The 8044-nt window shown below is 40.8% G+C and overlaps 1 long non-coding RNA gene across 1 annotated transcript; it reads right to left on the bottom strand.

The window, feature by feature from the left end:
- Nucleotides 1-1277: 1277 nt before the first annotated feature.
- LOC135328406 (uncharacterized) lies at nucleotides 1278-7662 on the bottom strand. The gene is made up of 2 exons (XR_010389239.1): nucleotides 7168-7662; nucleotides 1278-1688 (listed from the first exon to the last, which is right to left on the bottom strand). It is a non-coding gene; the product is annotated as an uncharacterized LOC135328406 (long non-coding RNA).
- Between the last annotated feature and the right edge of the window lie 382 nt (nucleotides 7663-8044).

The raw sequence follows: 8044 nt of genomic DNA, 5'->3' as shown, positions 1-8044 counted from the left end.
TTGCTTTATAGGCAACTCAGCTTCAGGCAGTTGGGAAATCACGAAAGGTAACACCTAATAGCAATGTTAAATGGCTATGACAAGCTAAAGGTTTTGAGCAGTGTAGAAGAAGGAAAAACCACTGGATTGCACATCATTCCCTGTATAGAGTTGAAGGCTGTTTGCTTGGTAGTGATGATTCACAAGACCTCAGAGCTAAGAGGTTGACACTTACGCAGAGTTTCTGTGCGCCAGTTACACATGGCGTCAGTATTTTCCCCCTCCCTCTTCTCCCTGCTTCTTGTGTCCGGCCCGTTCTTGCTCTGCTTGCTTCTAGCAGCTCGCGCTTTACATCGTCCTGTGGCCTCTGCTTCGTGTACTGCATGTAATAACACACAGACTCTATTTGCATCTCTCTCTTTAAACAAATACTTACATAGCTACTCCTACTGCATCTTACTGTTTTACTGGGTGAGCTTATTACTAACCTCTTGCTGATCCTCCAAAGTCTTCCTTTCAGCAAGCCTTTCTCCTTCCTTCATTTTCTTCGTGCAGAGTACCACAGTGCTCTTTCCCATTCCTTCCTCCATTCTAACTTCTAAAAATAATCAGCTGTAAAAGTAGCTATTCAGCTTTGCTCTTACCAGCACAGTCAGATTAATAGTGGTGAATATACTGTACCTCGCTAAAAGGGTGCCTTAAATTGTTCAACACATCTCCCAGGACAATCAGGGAGTTCTGAGAAACCCCAGGGTTTCCTGTTACTCCTTCCACAGTGGTGTGGGTCTGCATTGATTTTTCCAGTAGTCTGTGCCAAACAGGAACAATTTAGCTCATAGGGAGGTGATAAAATAATCTTTACAAGCATCGAATGCAGTGAAGCAGGTCAGAAGTTAGATTTGTGTTTGTGGGAGAGAGAGGTCCTGGTAGTTGGATTTTTTTGGTGAAACTCTAAATACAAAAAGCCTCATTACTTTGATTTGGGACCACTGAGTGATTTCATTTTGGTATATCAGCAGCTTTCATTTCAAGAAGGTACAATTTATCATTTTAATATGGTTAAAATATTTCAGCTTTTTTCTCTGCATATCTATTATTCTCAGTGGAATACAACACAGCCTAATATGAATTGTAACAATGAAGGCAACATGACACGTTTTTAACATTATCAGAATGAAATTGTTTCCCACTTCTAGAATGATTTGAGAAGGTTGAGGTGATTTTTCTCAGCTTCTTCCTAAGAAACAGCTCATTGAAATCACCCTGTTCTTATGAAAATTTTCAGAATAATGGTGTGGTTTTTTTTTTTTTTTTTTTTTTAATTTCCTTGGAAATGCTTGTATTCAATTCTGGAGATTTTCCAAGGAAACCAGTTTTTGAAATGTAGCTTCTCAGGTCCCAAGCTAAGCCATTTTTTTCCTCTGGTGCAATATTAATCTTGAATTAGGTGCACATACCGTCATAATCTTCTTGCTCCCCAGCCTTGCTTCAGGAAAAGGTACATAGCAAAATAGCATGCATGGCCTCAGCCGATACCATCGGCGCTCCGGTGGCTGTGCCGTGTTACACTGTGTGGGTATCCCGTCTGTTAGTTTTTATTGGTGCATCGTCAAGAGGGCAATGCATCAAAGCTGCCACTCAGTGAAGAGTTTGTGTTCTGTTCCAGAGCTGCTGCTTCTTTTCCCGATGTCTGGGAAGGGTCAGTGCTTCTAAAAATAATTACAGGACATTTTAAAATGGAGACTGATAAGTGAAAAGCATTCAGGTGAACAATTAATTTTCTATGAAAGTATGAAGAGAGGAACATCTTCAGCCATTAAATAATAACAGCAATAAATCCTCCTGTTTGCTCAAGATATGGTTGAGACTTGTTTTATTGACAGTGATAGCAGTATTATTGCAGGATTCCTGTGACTTTCCTCTTTGGGTGCTCCCTGAGTTGTATTCATTCCCTTGCTGTCATAAAAGTATATTTATATAGCAGAAAACTGCGCTGCCTGTGTCAGTGTAATTGTTCACGGTCAGGTACAGTGTGACTTTGTGGCACTGGAAAGGAGCAAGGGAGTCGGTCAAAAACTCTAGAGAAGTCTCACTGTAAAGAAGGAACAGAGCATTCATCAATTTTCTGGATTTTCTTTTTAATGCCAATAGAAGCTGCTCTCTGAATACCACACTTAGAAAATTGTGTATCAAGGTCTCCAATACCAAAAAAAAAAAAAAAAAAAAAAAAACCCAAACCCAAAACTGCAGCATAAACATCTTCACCATATCTCATAGCTTATTAAGAAGGGTTGCAAGTGTCCAGTCAGTATAGTTCTTGGCTCGTGTTCCCCGTATGTCAGCTAATCCTGCTTTGGGAGTATTATTTGCTAGGCTGCTTTCATGGAAACAATTTTTTTTTGCAAGCAACTTTTGTTGTCCATTAAAAGGAAGCATTAGGTTTGTAATTATGTTGCATAGCCTTAGACCCAATTACAGCTACACTTATTTAAAGAATTTTAAAACATGGTTGAAAAAGTATACTGTTGTTTGATTTGCTATTGGAGTGCACTAAATAGCTGAACTTCTCATGTAAAATGAAATAATTTTGCAATTTTCTTCAGAAATGGAAGCTATTAAGAGACAAGATACATGTGAAAGGCAACTCTCCTAGAAACAAATAGGCAGTATTACTGGTGTGATTCTTCCATTTGAATACAAAATCCCTCTACAGCACGAAGCCTTTACAGATCAACTTAGCTGTTGAAATGAATAACGAAAATCATTTTACTCCTCTTTAGTCTGTATCAATCAACTGATTACATAAAATAGCTGATATCAAGTGGACCATAGTCTAGATGCCAAATGTACCCCTGAAAATCAGAGCTTCAGCTGGTATGTGTAGACATGATTACATTTAATTCACTGAATATGCATAATTTTATTTCAACAGAGGCCTGGTGCACGTATCTGCAAGCAAACTGGAGCAAGGACAAGAGGCAGAAAATTGTCATTACCTTTTCTTCCATGAGACACTTTCCAACAGTATTGCAGTATGTGAAACCTATGAAGCTACCTGCTGGTAAGTTTTCTATAATGACCTTCTCCGTGCTATTCTCATCCTGTCAAAGTCTTACCAAGATGCTTGGGAGAAGTTTTAAAAAGTTTTTTACACTGGTGAGTGTTACTAACATATGCCAGTAGCAAGTTTGTGAACCACGTGATCCATCTAGGATTTCTTAGGAACTCCTGTCCCTTCCTTGCGGAAGGGACATGCTGAATACTTCCGAAGAGAAAGGAGTTACGTTAAAGTCAAATTTTTCCACAGCTTGTTCATGTCCTGCTGAGTTAGGTGGAAGTGATTCATAAATTGCTGCTGGTGTATGACAGTAAAGTCTGTTACACTGCTCCACGGTAAGATAATGCAAACAAAGACAATGACAGAATTCACGGATGGCTTTTTATCAGAGCACCTCTGTACATTGTGCAAATGTTTCGTCGAACCTCACAGTGAATTGGTTACATATGAACAAGCTGTGATAAAAGGTAAGGGACACAGGAGATTGGCACCATGACTCAAAATGACCTCCAGGAGCCTGAACTTCCTGGCATTGGTTCCAAAGTCTCCAGCCAGTTCTGTAGCAGTTGATGGGAAACTGCCCATATCTTCATAACTGAGGTGGTACTGACTGATTACATGGAGAAGCTTGTCCTTAGCCTTATTGCTCAAAGTTTGGGTGCAAAAAGTGTGTATATGCGTGTGCAAGTATGCACATAACCTGATGTGAAGTCATGCGTGGGCTGTTTGGTTTCATCCTGGGGTAATTCATTAATCAACTGAAGATTAATAATTACCCTGGAGAACAGATACCTCCTGCAGAAATCCAGTCAAATTTAATTTTTCTGATCAACGTAACACTCACAGCAGTCTTTTAAAAATAGTGCTAGAAACAAAACCCTCTTACATGAAAAGCATTATCTTACCTAGAAAATAAACAAAAGTAATTATGTCAGCACTCAGTTTATCAAGCAGCTGCTTCTGGAATCGATATTTTATTGATGAAATTTATATATGTTGGACCCGAGTAAAGAAAGTTCAACTGATGCAACATGAAGTAGTTCCATGGAAATCCACTGAAATACATCCATTAATGGCAGATGGATGTCTCAGTGTTTAGAAGGTATAGATAACAAGATACTCTATTCTTTCCCTGTCATGTATGAACCTAACCAATCAGCTAAACAGTGTAATGACTCTTTCTGCTGAATTCTCTTCTTTACCCATCTTGTTGTCCCGTAATGCTTGGCCTGTGATTCTGAAGGGGAATTTTGTCAAAGGGAGGGTTACATGACGAGTGTGCTTGAAAGGTATATTTCTGTATTTGAAAAAATTTTTTTTTGAATTACATTTGTCAATTGGTGGGAGAATTTATGCTCTGCCTTTATCTAACTAGTTCTTGAGGTACTTAGAAAGTGTCTGTTGATGTTGTGCTGATGTTCTTGATAGGAAGACTAACAGTGCTTTGCAAAGGCCCACGCTGGGTTGCTGCCAAAGCCGATACAGCCATATTACCGTGGCATTCTTCACAGATTAATTAGCTCTGTCGAGAAGCAAGCGTCACACTGTGCTAACATGGCTACCCTTGCTCTGCAACTTAAACTAACTCATTTAGACGTCACTTAGGTATCTTTAGATATCACCAGTGTCTTTATCCTTGGAATGCTTCTAGGTGAAATGACTCATTCTACAGTGCTGATCATTTCTGGCAAGTTATGGTCAGTGTTAATCAGTAACAAGTAGCAGATGCACCGTGATGGCATCATCTTGCTCTTACTTGTATCCACCTGCTTAGAGGAGAGCAGGTGACCTGTAAAGTCCGCTCCCAGCTCTGTCACTGCACATATGGAACATTGCTCTGAGCTGTTCGTCTCTGAACGAGTGTGTTCAGCAGCAGTGTAACTCTTTCCGTCTCAGGAGATTTTAACAAAAAGCAGGCTAAGTGCTAAGCAGCTAATTAAAAAGAGATATCATTGTTGTAGAACTGCTCTCTTGTCCCTGACAACTGAAATGTGGTGGTGTTTGGTATATATTTGTCAACTTGCACAGTATATGCTGAGTGTTGAGTCACTTTGTCCTTTCTTTCATATTTCAGTCTTTCTAATATCAGCAGGACCACAACAATCCTTTTAATATTTGGCTTCAGAATTAAATTAATTTTGGACGCAAGTGCTGTGGAAACCGACGGCATGTGGGGACCGTATATTTGTCTCTGATCCCTGCATGGTGAAGCTTGCTGATGAAGTATTTCTGTGTATTTCTGTATGTGTACCAAGTCTGCAATGCTGTAACAGAGAAGGCACAGCAACGTATGTGTAGGGGAGAAAGAGCGTAGCACTAGGCAAGGCACACTTAGGCAGCTAACTCTGATGATAAAATGGTAACTGCTAATTGGATATAATGAGAGAAATGCCTAAGGGAAGGTACCCTCACCAAACAAGTAAGTTGAGAGGCCAATCCTTGTTGGCAGGGAAGTTCTGAGTATATTAATACTAATGTAAAATAGCCGTAGGGAAATGAATCATAGGACTGAAGGTTGTTTGAAAATGTCTTGTCACTGGGTGTGCTACTCTGAGACAGCTTCGTGCGCTGCACAGTGAGCTGAATTCATTTCAACTTGGTAAAGTAAGAGGAAATTTTAGAATAATCATCACTATATAATGACCTACATGACAATGGGTAGGTTAAAAATAAGAAACACATTTTTGTATTTCAGGGAAATGAGAGTGGCCTTCCTCTGGGAATCAGAAAAAAATTGAATGTGAGGAAAAGAATTTCCAATTTTAGATCTGATCCTCCTCTCCTCTTGCAACCTTGTGCCGTCATTAACACCGTTGCAAAGGGGCGTAAAGTGCTGTCGTCCAGATTTGATAGCACTACTGCTTATGCTCTGATTTCCCTGGAGTAAAGGAGTCTGCCCAGGTCAGCGTAACAGGCTCAAGGTCTGACCTTTCTGGGTTTGGAATTGTTCCTAATATCCCCCATTTTGGAGGAGGAGCAGCAAGAGCCACTGCTGAGAGGATTGGAGTTTCACAGCTGACTGAAAGCTGTTGCATGATGGAGAACTTGATTCATGGGGTTTCCATAACACTATTTCTAGACATCATTAAAACTATTTGCAAGCAAAACTGCTTATGAGTTGGAAAATAAAAATGACAGTTCCCAGGATATGTTGCATTATCTCTGTCCCAGTGAACGATACAGACATATACTGTTTTCCCAAACGACTGACATTGGAAAGACTTTGAGAGAAGGAGGAATACATGGAGTTACAAGGAGTTGGGTTTTTTTCTGCTCCTGTCTCCCAAATTCTTTGTGTGCAGGCAGGGAAAGTGAGGAAGAAGGAATGTGAGAACCAGAGGAAGGGAGGATGTCTGGGCCTTTGGATTGTGCGGGTTGTCCTGGTCGTGCCAACAGATTCCCGAGTCTGCAGGCCGAGGGGATGAGAACGAAGGATGTGACTTTTCTGCTACTAATCAGGTGCTCGTGTCAAATCCCAACTGTGACTGCTGAGAATATTAGATTAATAGCATTTCATTGCAATATTTTTCAAATCAGAACTTTTGCAAATAATGTGCTTATCCACAGCAGTGAGTTGGATTTGTCACTTCCTGCCATTCTCTTCGTGTGAATGGGCATGCTTTTGAAACGAGGCTGTACTCTTAAATATACAATTAAATATTCATCTGGGCGCTGAAATAATAGAGGAGTTTTCTACTATCATTCACTGAGTGATTTTTACTTATTTCACGAGCTGAGGCAGGAGGGAGCAGCTGTGACTCCATCTTTTGTGAAGTCTCTTTTTGAACTGACCTCACATAATCTGGTAAATTTAAGAAAATCCCCCCCACCCCCCGAAATGGCAGCTGGAAGGGAAAGAATAGCACTCTTTAAGATTGTGGTGCTTTTCGCCTGAGGTAGTGCTTCTACAGCACTGCGAGGTAGCCAGCGAGCTGAATGAGGAAGCTCTGCATTGTGTGTTTGGAAAGCTGTTAAATAACTGCAGAACTCACCAGTAATGAAAGAGTGAGGATCAAAATGCTCCCAGAGGATTTACGTAAGTGAACCTGAAGAATCTGGCCCAAAGCTTTTAAAATACTTCTCTAATTAGTAAAAATATTGTTAAAAGTCTTCAAGCTATAAATGCATACCTTTCCTTCGGAGCTCTGCCATCAGCTTTCACAGCAGCATAAATAATTCTCCTCCCGGGGTTTTCCTGCGTCCCCCTCTTCTGGTTTCCAAAGGCTGCCGTCTGCTCCCCCCTGGCCTTTCTTACTGATGGAGACTGATCATGTTTATTCCGTATGCTTAGCCTCCTGACACCGAGCACACTTAACCTGTGAACCCAGGCTATTTTGGCGAGATGGCGATTTTGCTGAAGTTGAAGTTGTCATTAAGGTGTCACAGTCGATTGTAACCCAGCTAATTCGCCGCCTTAGCTGTTGGGAGCAGAGGGAGGCTCCTTGCCACGATGGTTCTCACTGTCAGGGAAAGGTGCCACTCGAGTACGAAGACGTGGAAAGGGGTTTGTCCCATAGCTTCTCATTTCCTCATATTTTAGTTTTCTGTTTGGGAACGTTGCTCTTACCCAGTCGTAAGCCCTTAAGTTCTAGCTTGTGTCAGGCTTTTGTCCAGATGTACTTAAAGCTTTGGGTAATTCCGTTGAACACTTCTTTTGTATAAGCTGCTAAGGGCAGCTGCTTCTTAATGACCCTCAGGAAATGTTTGAAGTGTGCTTTTGACATGTCATCGAAGGGAACTGTGTCCTTCAAGAAAGGAATTTAAAATCCAGGGTTACATCAGGAAAACGTCAAGCTCAGCAAGGTTTACATCTGGCACCTTCAAGTACCTGCCACATCCCTGCCTGACCGCGAGCCTGTGCTGTGATTTAGTTGTGACTAACCCAATTACACACATTTGTGATTAACACAGTTTAATTGTGACTAACACAAATGCAAGAGAAAGCCATGGAGAGAAAAGGTCTCTCTCAGTCAAATTGTGAACAAGCTAAATTGCACCTAAAATATT

The sequence above is a fragment of the Dromaius novaehollandiae genome, chromosome 4, assembly GCF_036370855.1.
Source record: "Dromaius novaehollandiae isolate bDroNov1 chromosome 4, bDroNov1.hap1, whole genome shotgun sequence".
In the NCBI taxonomy this organism is placed as follows: Eukaryota; Metazoa; Chordata; class Aves; order Casuariiformes; family Dromaiidae; genus Dromaius; species Dromaius novaehollandiae.
The sequence above is the reverse complement of the archived record's forward strand: the minus strand, read 5'-3'. Positions and strand labels throughout refer to the sequence as shown.